Below are 19,834 nucleotides of genomic sequence, written 5' to 3' on the forward strand. Positions count from 1 at the left end.
GAAAATGAGTCATGGGTTGAACAATTCTTGTTTTGCAAAGTAAATGTATATCAGTTATAAGTTTTGCAAAGTAAATGTATATCAGTTATAAAATAACTATTTCGCTTTTACTAAAAGAGAAACAAATATAAGTTCGTACGAGTTCTCAACAGTAGATTGTTAACTTTTGCACAACACGTACCCCCACACAAGTAAAATGTTAATTTTTGCACAACACATAACCCCACACAAGTAAAATGTTAATTTTTGCACAACATAACCCCACACAAGTAAAATGTTAATTTTTGCACAACACATAACCCCACACAAGTAAAATGTTAATTTTTGCACAACACATAACCCCACACAAGTAAAATGTTAATTTTTGCAATGTTAATTTTTGCACAACACATAACCCTACACAAGTAAAATGTTAATTTCTGCACAACACATAACCCCACACAAGTAAAATGTTAATTTCTGTACAACACATAACCCCACACAACTAAAATGTTAATTTCTGCACAACACATCACCCCACACAAGTAAAATGTTATTTTGTTCACAACACATAACCCCACACAAGTAAAATGTTAATTTTTGCACAACACATAACCCCACACAAGTAAAATGTTAATTTTTGCACAACACATAACCCCACACAGGTTAAATGTTAATTTTTGCACAACACATAACCCCACACAAGTAAAATGTTAATTTTTGCACAACACATAACCCCACACAAGTAAAATGTTAATTTTTGCACAACACATAACCCCACACAAGTAAAATGTTAATTTTTGCACAACACATAACCCTACACAAGTAAAATGTTAATTTTTGCACAACACATAACCCTACACAAGTAAAATGTTAATTTCTGCACAACACATAACCCCACACAAGTAAAATGTTAATTTCTGCACAACACATCACCCCACACAAGTAAAATGTTATTTTGTTCACAACACATAACCCCACACAAGTAAAATGTTAATTTTTGCACAACACATAACCCCACACAAGTAAAATGTTAATTTTTGCACAACACATAACCCCACACAAGTAAAATGTTAATTTTTGCACAACACATAACCCCACACAAGTAAAATGTTAATTTTTGCATAACACATAACCCCACACCAGTAAAATGTTAATTTTTCACAACACATAACCCCACACAAGTAAAATGTTAATTTTTGCACAACACGTACCCTCACACAAGTAAAATGTTACTTATTGTAAAAACCAGCTCCTCCTGTAATACGAACGTATTCTAAACTTTCTGCAACACATTTTTGCAGAAGGCATGCGAGCGACAATTAAAATAAGTGGCGAAATGACTTGTACCGGATTTGGCGTACTGGGTTAAAGTGGGAACCATGCTGGGCGGATACTTTGATGCGAGATATCCGACGTTAATGCTGGGCGGATACTGTGATGCGATATCCGACGTTAATTTAATCATCTCCGGTTCTGCAATGTGCACCACAAGATCCGGGCCAATTAAAAATTTCCGGATAAAGCTCCCAGTTTGAGTCGTTAGTTTGTTTGTACTAAAAATTTTATCATTAGTTAACAAAGCGTTTCGATTTTGTATGTATTTAACATTAGCGCATTACTTGCGATTTCGTGGCCTGTCTGTTGGCAATCCGCGTTTGGTCGGCAACCTTGCTCATTTCAATTTGATACTCGGCGTAGGCTTTTTTAGCTGGTTCAATGTTTACTTTCTTGGCGATATTGTCCATCGCACGCTTTGAAGTAGAGAGGTTTTTGTGTTTCCGTGGGTTGAGTCTTTATGTATAGTTTTGTCGCCAATGTAATGTATTAAATATAATGGTATCTCGGTGAGGGAAAATTCTGATACGCGCAATGAATACACATGCCTTTGAAACGAGTTAATGGTCTGTTATCCTTTTCCGGCGGGTTTTTTTATACTGTAGTATAGTGTTTGTAAATTTCTTTATCTTTGTTGTTACACCCCGTGCGTATAAATCGGTGTTGGTCACATGTGTATCCGGACTTGTATTTACGGTCTGTAGCTTTAAACAGGTATCCTTCTCCTTTCGGTTTTACTTGTGGTTGATCATATACACTTAACGTAGAGTCTTCTAAAAGTTCTTTAGCTAAAGTCAGCGATACTCTGCCTAATTGTACCATGAAAACCGTTGAGCGGACTCTTTAAGTTCAACCAATTAAGGATATTTCCAATTCCTGGTTTTAACAAAGTTTCTGAACTGAGATATGGCTGTGTAAACAGGGTCGTTTTTATCAATAGTATTGGGAGTTCTAAATTGATCTAATTATCGAAATATCTCGAAGTCGTTGTGGTCGTTTATCACTGGGTTGCTTACTTATACGAGATTTAGTATCCCAAACAATTTACGCACAATTGTCCGCATTTCTTTAATTTTATCAATAATCGCTGTAATCAACAACTCTCTCTATGGATTAACACTGCATAAACATAAATGCAAAATAAGAAACATAAAGTATAATTCGCACCGTATCATAAAACGCAGCTTGTTTATAAACATAAATGCAAAATAAGAAACATAAAGTATAATTCGCACCGTATCATAAAACGCAGCTTGTTTATTAAAGAGTCCGGACCACGCTCATACAAGTTGGTTTTTAATGAAAGTTTATTCCCAATAAATACTATCTGTGTTTTTTTTTGTGAAAAAAAAATAGTTTGGCCACAGCCAAAAAATTCGCCTATTGTTGCGTTACTCGCGGGCACTATGACATAAATTATGTCACGATCTGTTCTAATCGGTCAGTTGATTTAGTAGGGCTTATGCTTTGCTAGCGGAAAATGAAATAATGCTTGCAGCAAGACAGAGTGTATGTCGACATAACGTTTTCTGTTACTTTTAAAATAAGAAATATGCGTAGGTATTACCGTGGCTTGATTTTAGTTTGAAATAAATGTTTTTTTGAAATTAATGTTTTTTTAAATTGTTTGTAAGTATATTACACTATTTAAATTTATGTCAGTTAACAATAATATAAAAAAGTGTGCTGTATGTAGAAGTATTTTATCTTATCACGACTTTATAAAACGCCCGTCAAAGCTGATTACTGAATAGTACACTTTGAACAGGTAAAAAATGCGAAATAGTAAGGTGCTATTTTTTAATGCTCGCTAAATCATAGTAAAATCAAAGATTTTTTTAGTTTGCGTGTGCGAACGATTAAACTAGTTTCATAGCTTCATAAAACAACCTTGAATATTTCGTACAGTTTGATTTTGTCTCATAAAACTAGTTTTAGTTTTGTAAAAAAACACGGAGATATAAGCATGAAGAAATTAGGCAGGGGTCAGCAAAAAACACGGAGATATAAGCATGACGAAATTAGGCAGGGTTCAGCCAATATACATTAATTGAGATAAAAACAACAAAAAATATTGGTTTAACGTTATGTATATGAAGTTCATGGCAAAGAACACTAGCATATAATGTTAAACTCGGTAGGTTAACTACAAGTTGCAGAATACTGCTGATGTAAATATATTTCAATTTGGAGTCTCACATTGTATAGTTCTGTATGTTTTCATTGCCAAACTTTGAAAGATTTGCTTTAATTTATACCTCAGGGGGTTTTCAACTATAAGATACTGATATAATAAAATGATAATATTTTAAAACATATTCGAAATTTGCACTTGGTGATGATTTATGAGAAGAGGCTTCTGCCAAAAACAGAGTAGTAATACCCAGGTTGTAGCAAAAATAAAAACTTTATCAATAGTGTTATTATCAATTTTCTGTTATTTCAAGTTCATATACATCACAGTCCGTATATAAACACCAGTTATTTCATCACTATAGAAATCTTACAGGGCAACCAAATGGGGCTAAATATTGCCGATTGTTTACCCTAGCAACGGGAATTTTTAAAATTTAATGTGATTAATTAGTTTAAAATATTTTAAAAATTCTCGTTGCTAGGGTAAACTAATTAATCACAGTTTTAAGTTTTTAACTTTAACTCAACACAAATATATATAATTTTCGTTATAGTCCATCCCGGTATATAATATTAAATATGCCGACTTGCTGTGCTCCACACTGCATCAACACAGAAAAAAGCTGCAGACTTTTTCGATTTCCGGAAAATTGTTTTTTAAAAATGGGTAAGAAACTGCGGAAAAGAAAGTTTCAAGCCCACGATGAATAGCAAATTATGCCAGGTAATTATGGTTGTTTGCACCACAACTACGTTACGTATACGACTAAACTTTAACATCCAGGAACACTTTAAAAGCACCCAGTTTATTGTTCGCGGTCGACAAGGACGCAAAGTTTTAATCAAAAATGCGATGCCAACCATTTTTAAAACTTTGTGTCCAAATTTACATTGCGTAAGGGAACTCTTCAAAAAGAGGGTGTTAACCAGTAAACCAACACAACTTAGTAAGTTTAGAGTGAGATCTTTTATTTTTAAACCAATTAACACAATTCTAAATAATGTTCAGTTAAGAATCATTTTTAACATGATCACACTTAACTACAAGTGTGGAGGAAGTGTAGAGACGATGGAGGTAGGCAGAGAAATTACCATCGAGGACAGAAAGAAAACCGAATGTTTAAACTGTGTGGATGTCTATTAAAAAAATTAAATTTTTGGAAGAAGAGTAATGCAGTTTCAATAGGCTGTATAGAATCAGAATCATATTTTCTATATTTAAGCAAAACAGAATGTTGAAAGGGAAAAGTTTCTGAGTTTTTAGAGCCAGATCAATTAAGCCATCTTGTCATAAAAGGAAATTTGAAGACAAAGTGGTTTTTAGAGACTGTAAAAATGGCTTTACAAGTGAGATGCGCAACAGGAGTTAGAGGGTAAATAGTTTAAACAGAAATTTATCTAAAGATTCTTTGCCAGATATGAGTTTTTACGTCAATTGAACTATATCCCTTGCCTTTACAATCTATGGAACCAGGGATTCAGTTTAACATAATTGAATGGATAGAGCAAAAGTTAAAACTTTGTAAAGATGTGGAGAAAGATGGTGTTTATTATTGGATGAAATTCAACTCTGGAAGGCAGGGATTCGCCAATATGTAGACATGCATGGTCACACCACCCTTCAACAGCACTTCTAATGACAAAGACAATGTGCAAATTGCATCTCATGGTTTGTGTTTTATGTTGGAAGGGCTTGGAACACTAAATGGAAGCAAGTAGTAGGTAACTAATTATTCAGAAAATAAGTTTGTTTGATGTGTAACTTTATTATATTTTGCAAGCTTACTATTTGACGGAAGATGCAGTGCAGGCCTTGTGTTGTGGAGGGTAGCAAAACAAATAGTGGAGATAGCTCACAGCAGAGGTTTAAATGTTCGGGCCGTGGTAGGCGACATAGCAGGATTAAACCGTGGTATGTGGAAGGCAGCTGGTGTGACAACACAGAGGTAAAATTATATAGACTTACTTGTCAGGGGGATCTTTAGAACGCGTTTGATTTTAGGTCCAAGATATCCCACTTGCATCCCACATCCATGCATTAAGGATGAGATGCTCTACTTTTTAGCAGATCAGCCCCATCTTCTAAAAAATATGAGGACAGCACTGTTGAATCAAGATATTTATTTTCCCGAGTGGGTAATGAATAAGTACGGTTTACCAACAAGCAAGGTACTTATGACACTTAAAGAATAAATGGCAGAATGTTATTTGAAAATTGAATAAGTACGGTACAAGCAAGGTACTTATGACACAAAGGTACTTATGACACATACATAAAGAATTTGTTTAAAAATGAAATGGCAGAATGTTATTTGAAAATTAAATTAAGGTTTCGATTTCTCCAATTGTGAGACTAGTTGAATTTCAAGAAAATTCTGAGCTCAAACTTGCACACAAAAGTTATCATGGAGTCATTTATTTCCAAGCAACTTTCAAAAAATGAATGTTGAGACTTGCTGCTCAGGTTAGTTACAATGTCAAATGCAAATATGTTACTTTGTGTTATTTCATATTATATGTAGCTTCTAAGTCATTCCACATCATCTGCTCTTCGAGTAGTGCTGGATATGATGCTTTGACCACACAGCCTTTTTTGTGAATTATGCAATCGGTGGTTTGACCAGTTAAATGTTCGCCATCGAAAACATGGTTTATATAGGAACTCAGAACAAACAATCTGGGAAATACAAGAGGTTGTTATACCAATTAGTTAAGATTATATAATAATAAACAACTTAAATAGGCACTCAGTATTTTTCAACAAATGAAAATTGATAAGTCAGACTGTAAGCCTGTACAAGCTGGAATTTAGATGCATGCTACGCCTCATCACCATAGCCCAATATATGAAGGTTCCAAAATTATCATCCTATGCCACTGATGATAATTTATTGAATTTTTTCAAAAATAATAACCCTCAATACATCCCTTCATCAGATATGCCGTTAGTGGTTCTGTCTGAAGTTGCTGATCTGAAAAACGAAATATGTGAGATCAATGGTCTCTATGTTGGTGGGTGGGTACTTTGTGGAAAGAGCTGACAAAATTAATTGTACATTAAAGAAAACCACCAACAACTTATGTAGTCCTTCACAGGAAGCACTTAAAGTGCATGTGACACGGTCATCTATAAATATAAACTAGAATAGTTTTAATTTGTACAATTTTTTTGGCGAAAGAATTAAAAAGAGAATGATACAGATGTTTAAAATTGTGTTTGAAGCGCGATGTGAACGAAATCGAGCGGAAGTGACGTATATATAGGACACCAGCTGCGGACTATTTCCGCGAACTCGTTCTCTGTTCCGACCATGTTCCGTTTTCTGTCCCGATTCTTGGGACTCATCTATTTCTGCAAACTCGTTCTCACACGATTCGCGAACATCATTTGAGGACAACACTTGTACTCACAACCGAACGCATTTCCACAGAAGGTTTATCCTCGTCTGGGCAGCGAGTCACCACATATATGCAACTTTGTGGGTAATTGTTTTTCCTGTATATGACCGTTAATTTGGACTGACCGCTGGGTTGTAGCAATGTCTGTCAAGTGTCCTCTTGCCCAAGAGGACACATAGGCTGTAAATGTGTTAGTACCGCCGCCGAGCATCGAACCCGGGGACACTTTGGTTCTCGATGCAGGCGCGGCGCCGGACCCCTCTGCTACGTTAGAGAATAAGCTGGTTGAAAGTGTTACAGGTTGGTATAGTTAGCAAAACGAAGGTAAAAGATTCTTTACTAGCACCAATATAAATTATAAAACACACACTGTTAAAAGCATGTTCGCTACATTAGTAACTAAGCAATTTATTGTTATAAGTAACCATACAAAAAGGGTAACGGTAACGCTAAAATTGTGTAGATTAATATACCGCAATGATAAAGAATTATCTTTCGTATATTTTTCTATTCACGTGACCGCCAACTCCGTCCCCATTTCGCTTTGTCTCCATTGAGGCGTGTAGAATTTTTGGGAGGTTTTAGCTATTTATTTCAAAAACTCCACCAACTATTCAAGTTTATTAGACCAGTTTAGTTATTTAGTAGGTTATCGCTTATTACACTTAACTCACTAACTGTGCAAAATTGTACACAATTCTCTTCTATCGAAATGTTTGCATGATCAGCGCCAAATTGTACTAACAGATCTGAAAAGGGTTACCAACTGTATAGATTTCCTGGAGAGTTGCAACTGGGTGAAAAACAGTCGGCGCGATAAGTAAGTCCCAACAAACACAGTCGCTTGTGCGAGGTTGTAACAACCATGAAGAAAAAACAAGCTTATTTTTATTAGGTGCCATACCCACCATTTTTATGGTCCCAAACCTTTTACCAACAGAGGTGTGATAAAAAATCCCTTTAAACAAATAGCTCTTTAGGTAAAAAACCTCATCTAAAATAAACTTCAAATTGTTTTATTTAAGTCCAAGACTTTTTATTTAGAAACTAACCACGACCACGATCGCAAAATCTAGCAATCCAGCATCAACGGAAAAAATACCAAGGACCAGTGAGGTTGTGGATGAGCCTTATGAGGCAGACTGCAGCAGTTCCCCCAAATATCAGTTGGAACTTAAACGCCATTTGTAGTCCACACTTTGCAAAAAAATATCAGTTGGAACTTAAACGCCATTTGTAGTCCCAAATATCAGTTGGAACTTAACCGCCATTTGTAGTCCACACTTTGCAATAGAATCGTGTCTATGAGTAGGAGTTTAGGGATACAAGAAATGATTTCAGATTGGATGCAATCTAAGTTGAAGCCGCATTCGAAAACCGCTAGAATTTGTAGCCTTTCGTCGAATGGGGTACAAATTGCAGCAGCGGTGGGTATGACCCTGGAATAAAACAAGTTATCGTCTAAGTCAGTCCAGAGATGATACCGCAGTCTAAAAGTGAAATGGCATCACGTGTTGTGTTTTATGGCGACAGGCCTAGCAACCCCCTGGAAACAACTAGTTGGTGAGTTTTAACTTTAAATGGTAAAACATGTATTATCGAAGTATACAAATAATATTGCATATTTGTACATTCTTTCATTTTTCAACAGAATACTTTTTCACTGGATCATCAATTAAAGGAGAGGTTTTGTGGCATGTAATAACTTGCAAGAGGTTTGCAAGTTCTTACTCAGCGACATGAGTGCTTGCAATCGAGCAATGTGGAAGTTCGCTGGTATTGTTAGTAACAGGTATTTCGAAATGAAATATTCTAAAAACCAACCTTAACTTTCTTTTATACTATTGCCAGAGATACTGTTATTACATGTTGCATTCCACATCCTTGCCTAAGAGAAGAAAAACTTTCATGCCAGATGTTCCTTATCGTATTAAAAACCTCCACTATGCCTTTTTCAAGCATACCATTTGTTTACCTGATAGCTTAGTATCAAAATATAAGCTTTCCACAAATTAGGAAATGCTCACTGACGAATTTCGAAAAGCAAGGATTTTATAATGTTTGTGGCTGGTCATTATTTAAAGTGCTGAAAAATAGATTGTCAGAAATGCAGATTTTACGCCCAAAATAAAGATCAGATATGGTTCAAAGGAGCTTTATTAACAAAGGGTTTCTGAAATGACAGCTGAAAGTAACATCTTGGAATCTCTTCTTGCCCAAGTCATGCTGGAAAATATTAATACAGTATCCTTCTTGCCATGATGTTGGTCTATGATGTTTAACAATAAAGATGTTTAACAATAAAATAAATTCGTGTTATTGATTCGGATAATCTGAGGGAAAAGGAAAGTATTTTCAGATGACTGTGGAGCATGGATTAAAACAGCATGACGATTTTACAATCCATTGTTGTACAGCATAAAAACATAAGAACAGTACAGAAACACAATGTCAAATTGCACGACAAAACAAATATACACCATTATAAAAACAGCCGGGAGAAAGATTACGTTGGTAATTTCTCCAGAACCTTTAAATGTTAAAACCACAGTTGCCCTTGTATAGTATATTGGACTCTTTCCTGGCAACATGCCACGTTTAAATAGTAAGCATGGAAACATTTACATCAAAACACAATGTCAACAACAAAGGTTTTAAAAATAGGGAAAAAAGCTATGCCACACCAAAATAAATTTGTGATGATCTATTGAACTATGAATGCAACAACCGCCCCCACGCAGTCTGCAACAAGTATGCAACAAGAGGCATGCTGCCAAGAAAACAGAAGGAAAGGGATTTAATATCAATTATGCAGATGAAACACTACAACTTCGCACAGTTACAGGAGTTTGGATTTAATACCAATTATGCAGATGACATACTACAACTTCAAAGCATTCTTAACAAAAAAGTAGTTCAGTCGCAAATATTCTGTACATTAATGACAAACAAATTTCAGATATTGTAAGACAGTTACTCTAACCCTGTTTACATGACGGTTTAAGTCGGATTCGAATCCGACTCGTCGATCCGCTACTCTTTCGGCGAAGAGAAAAAGGCGAGTCGGATTGAAGCCGACCGATCTTCAATCCGCTCAGACTAGTGGTTTACGGGTCGGATTGAACAATCGGAAATGTTGATGTTTAGGATTCAGTTAACGTAGTGTTTTTGCACAGAGTATGCTAGTAGCAGTGCGTGTGTACATCTGGCAACAAATTCCTATGAATTAACAGGACATATTAATTAATGTTTACCCAACAAATGCAGATTTCGCTCGTTGAAATAGGTAAAAACTACCCTTTTACAGACTGCAAGCAAAATTTGTGCTACTGAAGAATTCTCCCCAACAACATGCTTATTGCCTAATCTGTAACAATTCCTAAATAGGACCACAAACTTGGGGGAGCATTCTTTACTAGTACTGCAAATTTTAATACCTTATAGAGGGCATAGACCACCACAACATAGCATATTGACCACCATTATATGCAAATGCAGTTGCTTGTACATGTACCAGTCAAGTAATAAAACAATCAGATACAATTGTAGTAGGTTAATATATTTTTATTAAGATTGTTCAACACATTTGGCAGCAAAAAGAACAACAAAGGGCGTGCAATGCGCATAGGTTAGAGTACAGATGGGAGGACTTTTAAAGCCTTTATCAAAACTGAAATTTACACTTATATTTCAGGAACCATCAACATCACGAGAACAATATGTTTTGTGCAGATTAACATGTGGATTTACTGTTTTGTATATTTTGCTTTTGTTATTAATTTATTGTTACAGTACCTACTACCAATAAATAAACAAATAAAACCACTTATTTGACATATGTCATACTTGTTAAAGCATAGGACAAAACTTAGCACACTTCTGTGGAACTCGGCTAGCAGAAACACAATATGTTTTAGTATGTGTATGAGAAGATCAGCATTGTCTGAATTAATAGCAACAACCCATCTGAGGTGTTTGCAGCACATAAATAACAGTACTTTGGAATTTTAGATAAATCAGTTAAGTAGATTGAAATAATGCACAAATGCACTTTGTAAACATGATCGAATTGATGGATTTGAATTCAATCCGACTCGATGTGACGTCACACGTATTTCAAATCCGGTCCGCTGAAACGTCATATTTACTGAACTGGTTTATCTAAAATTCCAAAGCACTGTTATTTATGTCCTGACATACTTCAGATGGGTTGTTGCTATTAATTCAGACAATGCTGATCTTCTGATACACATGTTTCTGTTTCTGCTAGCCAAGTTCCACAGAAGTGTGCTAAGTTTTGTCCTATGCTTTAACAAGTATGACATATGTCAAATGTATGGTTTTATTTGTTTAATTTATTGGTACTGCAACAATAAATTAATAACAAAAGCAAAATATACAAAACAGTAAATCCACATGTTAATCCGCACAAAACAGAAGTTCCAGACAAAAGTTCGTGGTATCATACCACATTCGATGTTTCTGTCAATTGTCAATGCAGATTCTATAAAAAAAAACAAACAAACATTACAATAGTTCCATATTTATCTAGTTTAAAATTATTGTATAAAACTTACCGAAATTTAGAAACCACTTCATGCTCCGACATGAAATCAATATAAAAATCAAATATGTTTATATATAGCCTACATATCTGAAATTACAAACATTGGGATAATTATCTATCTGCAAAAGCACAAACATGTATTGCGTTGGATATGTTCCTGTTTCAGTACACACTAAATAAATCAAATTTGTTTTTCTACATGGACATAAACTTATACAGCTCTAAATATGTTTATATATAGCCTACATATCTGAAATTACAAACATTTGGATAATTATCTATCTGCAAAAGCACAAACATGTATTGCGTTGGATATGTTCCTGTTTCAGTACACACTAAATAAATCAAATTTGTTTTTCTACATGGACATCTTATGAATACATTATAAACTTATACAGCTCTGACTAATAATCTCTTATACACCACCTTGCATTACTTCAGCTTTCAATTTGTGTCTCTTCCCTTTCATCTCAATGTCTGATTTCCTAAAGTGTTTGTCACAAATTCCGACCCTAAGTATGTTTTATACATGTCAGATTTATATTTTATGTAATTAATGTTCCAACACGTTTAAACACGCACTTACACTTCTTTATGAAAGAGTTCTTTGATATTATCCAAATTGGAATCTCTTATTGATAAAATAAAATTGGTCAAAGTTTCACCATAGTAGTCCAGAGCTCCCCACTCCATTATCTCCGTCACGCATGACAGGTTCGCTATTCTCTTTTGCCCCTAACGTAATTTACGACGGTAAACAATTATGTAGCAGTGTTCGTACAGGTTTAAATAAAATTCTGTGTAGTTGTGTGCGAAGAAACGTTGTTTTACCACGATATTAATGTATATGCACAGGATGTTTCAAGTTAATACAGATTTGAAGCTGTAATAATATGGTTTTATTGCACATTTCTGTGGGTTTGATATCCAGAACTATCGCTTCAATGTCTTAAATTCGTTTGCGTTATTGATTTTGCTTTGTACGAATAGAGGTTTTTTAATACCTCGTATCAGTTTTATCTAAACATCATGTGAAATACTTGCAGACTTAATCCATACATAATGGAATATTATTCGCAAGAAGCAGTTTATAATATGGAGCACATTAATGTGGTAATTTTTTTCCGAAAGTAGTATTCCCTCCTTTTATTTTTTTTTATAATTTTGCGGTTTGTGATGTGTTCCAGCCCATAACCAGACTGAAACACATCTGGGTTCTGTGACCTCTGGCCAATAGTTCTCTATATTAACATAATGAAGTAAGTTTCATCCTACTTACCAAGTTTTCAAATACTGCCTCGAGAACATCTTGGCTGAACACATTCAGGCAAACACAACTACTGCCTGCCTTTAATAGCTGTTTTACCAGAGCTATATAATTGTTCGTTGAAAAAATGAGACCGTCAAAAGTAGGCTGTGCCATTAACCTCTTTTTACGCTCATTTGGGTTGTTTCCATTGACCAGCCTCTGCAAAATTAGGTCGTAAGAATTGGCGCCATAGCACAGTTGTTTAGCGCACCTGCCTTTAACCCAGAGGTAATGGGTTCAAGGCTCGTTGTTGCTAGTTGCTACCCTTGTGGGCAAATGTGTCCTTGGTATAACAACTGTCGCTTTTTAGCCACTCGAGGATAAAGTAAGTTACATTCATTCATAGTAGCACCTTCCATTCTAAAAGATAGTTGAGAAAATCATTTTCCAACCAATTTAAGCGATTATCGTTTTAATTGGGTTGGATCGACTACAATTCATAATATCGAACCATCTAAAACAAACATAATATAATAACACTTTCAGTTTGCAATGTAGAAATGGCTAGTACAGTTATTATTGCCCACTATAATATCCTAAATCATTATGCGTTAACCTTATAAAAGTAGTAATTAAAATTGAATTGACTTATTTTATTTAGTTTATATTAGTCATTTGGATGTGTGGATACTTGGCAAATAGCAAAACAAACTTTGCGGTTGCATTAGCAGCAAGTATTTGTTCCAAATAATAACACTTTCAATTTGCAATGTAGAAATGGCTAGTACAGTTATTATTTTCCTACATTCCAGCTTAAAACCTCTCTTGCCAAGTTCACTTTCATCTAAGAATAATTCATGTTAAAAATAAGTTAATTAAATTATTATAAACTTATAATTACTTTTGTGTAGGAATTAAGGTGCGCTGAAGATAAACGACATCTGCTAAGCGTGAGGTTTTGTTGCTCAGTCTTATAAACTGATAAGATGTGTGTCCAGAGTATGTCACTATTGTTGTTCATATACCTAGAACCACCAGGCTTTGAACTGAACAGTGAATTACGTGCAGTATGTCACCATTGTTGTTCTTATACCTAGAACCACCAGGCTTTGAACTGAACAGTGAATTACGTGCAGTCTGTGGAAATAAAACAGTCCTGGAAATTAATGAACATTTTGATAACATTGGCACCATACCTTCAGCAAATGTGAAAGATAAAAATAAATAGCATAAAAATATATGCCTGTCACATGCATAAGGATTGGTTGCTGTGTACAAATCTGGACCTGACACATTTAAAGGACGGCAAGCAATGAGTTTGAAAAAAGTTCTGTTGCTGGGATGTCCATCACACACCACAGCATGTATTTGAACTCCTCTCGACTAACACTCCTAGAGAAGTTGCCAAAATAACATTGCTAGAACATGGGATGGTGTACTGTGGGTTGGGTACCATGCCAAAGGAATAGATATCTCGCGATCGCTTGATCGGAGGTAGAACACTAAACAGAAAAAATAGGAGCAACTGGTGAATCACAATGACTATGAAAATTGTCAGCAGTTTACCTAGAAGATGACTTACAAGCCGTGACTTGGTTTGAACAAGATATTTTCCAAAATCAACGAAACCAATCAGCTTTCCATATTTGATGATTAAATTTTGACGGACTAGAATTACAATAATATAGAATATGACTTATTGAACACATTGTCCATAATGTAAACGCTTACTTTTCATTCATCAAGTGTCACATATGCAGATAAATTCCCGTTTAGTTTAACCACCCTTTCTATTTCTTCCAGGGCCTTTGTATTTAAACCAGGTTCAGGTGAAATGCTATTGCTAAAGTGAAAAAGTTTAGACATGCAGGACACTGGTTCAGAAAAAATAAGAAATGCATACCAATAGGGCCTTTGTATTTAAACCAGGTTCAGGTGAAATGCTATTGCTAAAGTGAAAAAGTTTAGACATGCAGGACACTATATTTTGAGAACTTTATGCTGGACTCTCAGTGCCATCTGTCCCACGCCGGTTGCATCGTTTGTCATAATACTGGCATGGGCTGTGGGAGAAAGGGTTTTCCCTTTCCCCACCGACCCATGCAGTAGGAAGTGAGGTGCGATCTGAATTCCCGAAACTTCCTCATTGCGAGCTTCCAACGCAGCCTGGGTCAATAGTATCTTCAAGTCGAAGTTGGTCAACTTACGTCCTTGCCAGGAAATATTCTTGGCTTCTTGTATTATCTTGTCGGCCACTTCGTAACCTTTTGCGGTAGACCAGACCTCCGATTTTTTCGCCATTCGAGGTGCGATCTGAATTCCCGAAACTTCCTCATTGCGAGCTTCCAACGCAGCCTGGGTCAATAGTATCTTCAAGTCGAAGTTGGTCAGCTTACGTCCTTGCCAGGAAATATTCTTGGCTTCTTGTATTATCTTGTCGGCCACTTCGTAACCTTTTGCGGTGGACCAGACCTCCGATTTTTTCGCCATTCTACGGAATGCTTTGGCAAATTTTCGTGGCTGGTTTGGCCACACCGCATTATTGTAACAGCTTACTTCTTTGTCAAGCAATGAGAATTGCATAGCTAACCACGTTCTTGTTCTCTATTTGAGAGGTTACAATAGCTTTACAATAGCTCAGTTGTGTTACTAAACATTGGCCTAATGTACTAACATAAATTTTACGGACCCAGGAATTACAAACCAAGACCTTGATGGGGTTGTAGCATACTTTGCAACCAAGTCATTGTGTACACAGTCTTTATTTTTTACAATTCTTCAACTTGAAATGGCCAAAATATTAAAATATATGGTATTGTTGGTGAGAAATGTGTGACTGTAAAACATAATGGCATTTGTTAGGGGGGATGGTTTGGCAGTCAACAAAACAACATTCTCCTTGTTGACTCAAAATGAAACCAACTCACTGTCTTACAGAATGAAAAATCCTTGTGATCTTACCCGGTAGTAACCAAGAAGCAAATGATTATCTTTGTAACCATTTTCTGTTGACAGATATATATACTTTATACAAGATCCCCCACATGTATTAAAGACAATCAGGAACAATCTTTTGTCCAAAAATAAAAATTTGTGGAATAACGGAAGCATATCATGGGAACCAATACGACAGCTGATACTACAAGATATTAAATTACTACCTAGACGTTTTCCAAAGTTGATATATTCACATGCATGTCCAAATTCCCATGAAAAAATGAAAGTTAATTTGGCTGCACAAGTGGGAAATTAGATTTTTGTTGTATAATGTATTTTTCTATCTGTGATTGTTGTTATAGGTATTGTCTGAAACTGTGGGATTGGAGTTAAAAGCAAAAGGGTACACACAGATGCTGAGAGCCGTTCCGATTTCCATGAATCAATGGTTTTATCAAAAACAACAGAGGAGGGGTTAATAATGACTTCGAAGTCAATAGCTGAAATAATTGTGCAGACTCTAAAAATGGAGCTGAATATGTGATTACACGACGTTGTAATCAAGGTATTCTTTTTGCGACATTATTAAATAAGACTCAACTATCATTTATATTAGATTGCCTAGAGTCCTACTTTGGACATCAGCGAATGTTAGGCAGAAGGTCAACCAATCCTTCACTGTTTGAATTCGGTTATAATGTTAAAAACGCCATCAAATGTAGGCGAAGTTTAAAGTCAAGCAACGTGCAACATTGTGAAGGTACTTGATACTAGATTTTTGTCTTGATACTAGATTTTTGTTTACAAACGTATGTGACCTATAGAAACTGCAAAATTATTTATTGCAAAGTATACGCATAACATAATTTTAAAACTAACCAAACTATAACAATGCCTGACAAAAACAGTTTAAAGGGAAACTGAAGTCAAATTTTATAAATGGAATACAGATAGTACTTACAGAGTTGAAACTACACTTCCAGTTGTTTTCTTCAAAACGGTACCGCTTTCGAGTTGAGAGAAGCACCTTTGCTGTCACCGGTGAAAATATAAATGACAATAACTCGAAAACGGTACCATTTCGAGAGAAAAATGTGAAATTGGAGAACCAACTAAGTAAGGGGACCATCTGTACACAAATATTAAAATTTGACTCGAGTTCCCCTTTAATTAAATTTAGGAAAAGAAGATTATGGCTTGTTGGTTCTGAGTTTTTTTTCTCAAGGCAACATTAGCTTTGGAATTTACAGAAATTTGAGTAACACGTTTGGCATGACCGTAACCTATAGTTATGTATGTTTTTATCAATTTGATACCAACTTTATGGATTAGAAATTCAGGATATTGGTTACACGCTGCTGGAACTAGAAATAATATTGTTTAAAATCTGTTGTGTTTCATGTAGAAGATGGACAATGCGTGCTTGTTGCCGCGGGCCACAAGCCACCACGGTTCCTCTGAGAGTAAGACTCTGGAAGCTCCCCACTGCTCAGCTCTTTAATCAATTGTCTGAAAAAAAATGTTTTTCTCATTTATATTAAACAATGTATTTATAGTTATATTACACTCAATGCTTCATTGGGCTGCTCGCTTGATAATAAATTTTCCTCAGTATTCTTCCTCCAATGTATGAAATTACATCCAATTGTTCTTTGCTGATATTGTTACAGCAAAATGGCTTTGGCGCGTTTAGGCTACAAACTATTTGAGGCAACATGGAGCCTAAAATAAACTTTAGGTCTGCGTCTCCAAATTTCTGTTAAAAAAATAATCAGTTCCAAATACAAAAATATCAATAACTAAATTACCTGAGCATTCTGAGACCAATGAATCTCAGAACTAAAATCAGTGTGGAGCAATTCAGATATTTTTTTTAGTAAAGTATTTCCAGTGAAATTGTCAAATATAAAAGCAATTTCTTGTTGCACTTTATTTGGCAAAACAAGCCAAGAAGAATATTCACGGTTCTTGGCAGCATTGGTGAAAATATCAAAAAGATACAAAATTTAACTTAGAGAACTGGTGTAATTTTTCCTTGTGCTTTTCCATTGATTTCATTGACGAAAAAAGAGAAAGTTGTTGACCTGGCGTACAAAAATCACAGAAGTTTTACATTAAATAAAAAAAGTGTAAACTATCACTTACGTCATTAAATTGTATTGTAACTTCAATAAGGTTACGGTCAAACAGATCAAGATCCATATTATTTAATCGAAGGCTTTGTTAAACCGTACTTGTTGTCATAAGCTTCGTCGTGTTCTTTACACGCTTGATCCAGTAGACTCGTCGGTACCTTTCCTTCTTCATATTTACCCGGTCGGCCGGTCCCAGTAGCAAACTTACTTTATCTAATACTAACCACAGGTCGGCCGGTCCGAAAAATTCCGTGACGTCACAAATTCCTGATCCTGCCGGCAGAGCCGGCGCGAAGCAGGATCACTTCGTAGGAATTTGTGACGTCACGGAATTTTTCGGACCGGCCGACCTGTAGTTAGTAGTATATAAAGTAAGTTTGCTACTAGGACCGGCCGACCGGGTAAATTAGTCTACTCTGGATTGACCTATGTATTTATTTCACTCTGTCCGGTCAATAAGCACTCCATTCAATTGAACTTTAATAAAATTTAATAACATCAACAATATAACGCGAAAACACAACAATATATACAATTTTTATTCGAACTCCGTACGCATGGGAAGTGCATCAGGTATTTTAATTTGGGCTCGATTGAGTCCAGACCGACCAGTTCGGTTGGAGCTACAAAGAGGGGAAGGGACCAGGGTGTGACGGTACCGCCGGAGAGGTACCCGACCCCTGGTCATGCAGAGATATACGATGAAGGGCCCGGGCTGGTCGGTCCCAACTTCAACACTGCGGATGAGGCACTGGACTTCGCTGAAAAGTGCATGGATAATCCAGACGCAGAGTCGAGATGGGAGCTACTAAACAACACTCAATTATGGCAAGAGAACATGCGTTCGTTCATGGGACTGGCACTGGACGGGATGAACTCGAAGGATAAGCTGGATTCTCCGCTTGGAAAACTAGCCGACGCCTGCACTTCGGGCACCACGGCTCCACCATCACTTCCTCTTCGCTTTTTCGTAGGCTGGGAATGTGGTAGTTCCTCGGTATTCTCCTCATCGCTGGTGGTGGAGTACATTTCGTCGAAAGCGAAGAGGAAGTCGACGGCTTCTCGGCATGTTTTGTCATAAGACCGCCCATCCTTCAAGTGGTGCATCGTAGAAATGAATAATTTTTCGACTACATCGTCGGATATATTTATAGGCAAGGCCTTGTGGCCGCCGGTCACCGGGGTCTCGGACTGGTCGGTCCACTCTGCCTCCACAAAACGGCGTTGTATTGGCTCTATGTCGCCCGTTCCAGCAATCTTGTGGACTCCAAATTTACAGTTGGTAGTTATAAAGGCCAGAGTGGCAGAGTTGTCCTGTCGATCCCCGTGAGTCTTGGCGGACCACTCATTGTGATACATGAACTTCACAGCGCTGGTTAATGCATCATTATTAAAGAAACTGGCCGCAGCATCGTCAATCTTGAGGACTTTATGTTTGACCCGTAACGCCATCTGCCCGACACCAGTGGCATCGTTGGTCATAATTGAAGCATAGGCGGTTGGGAAAAGGAATTTCCCTAAGAGGGTCTTCCCTTTCCCCGCACACCCATGCAACAAAAAATGCGGTGCCACTTGGATGCCGGACACCTCCTCGTTACGGGCCTCTAGTGCTGCTTGGGTCAGAAGGATTTTCAAATCAAAGTTGGTCAATTTTCTTCCCTGCCATTGTATGTTCTTCGCCTGGTTGATGATTTTTTCGGTAACTTCATATCCTTTCGCGGTGGACCAGACCTCCGACTTTTTAGCCATCCGGCGGAATGCCTTGGCAAACTTCCTCGGCTGGTCTGGCCACACCGCGTTGTTATAGCCTCTTTTTATTAATAATTCCGGAAAGTTGAAGTCTGTTTCAATAATTGCCACCTTGAATTCATTGTACGATGGTTTACTGGAAAACTTTTTGATTACTTCATCACAAATCCCTTTATAAAAAGCCCGGTGTTTTGAAAGGCCCTTCTCTTTCGGCATTAAGCGGCGGATCTCCTCTGGCATGATGTTAGGATCGGATTTGTACATATACTCTGCGTACGCTGCAAAATCGGTGACCGGGGCAATGTAGGTGTAGGTTATGCCAACTGATGCCAGGATATTTTCAGC

The 19,834-nt window shown here is 36.6% G+C and overlaps 1 protein-coding gene and 1 long non-coding RNA gene across 3 annotated transcripts in view; one reads left to right on the plus strand and one right to left on the minus strand.

The window, feature by feature from the left end:
- Positions 1 to 19,834, plus strand: part of LOC149733229 (uncharacterized) — a 169,264-nt gene that overhangs the window by 51,277 nt on the left and 98,153 nt on the right. The gene's annotated exons all lie outside the window — the stretch shown is intronic.
- On the minus strand, positions 5,574 to 9,949 carry LOC149733236 (uncharacterized). Its single transcript, XR_016385248.1, has 2 exons — positions 8,677 to 9,949; positions 5,574 to 8,291 (listed from the first exon to the last, which is right to left on the minus strand). It is a non-coding gene; the product is annotated as an uncharacterized LOC149733236 (long non-coding RNA).

This window comes from Ciona robusta, chromosome 7 (genome assembly GCF_009617815.1).
Source record: "Ciona robusta chromosome 7, ASM961781v2".
Classification (NCBI taxonomy): Eukaryota; Metazoa; Chordata; class Ascidiacea; order Phlebobranchia; family Cionidae; genus Ciona; species Ciona robusta.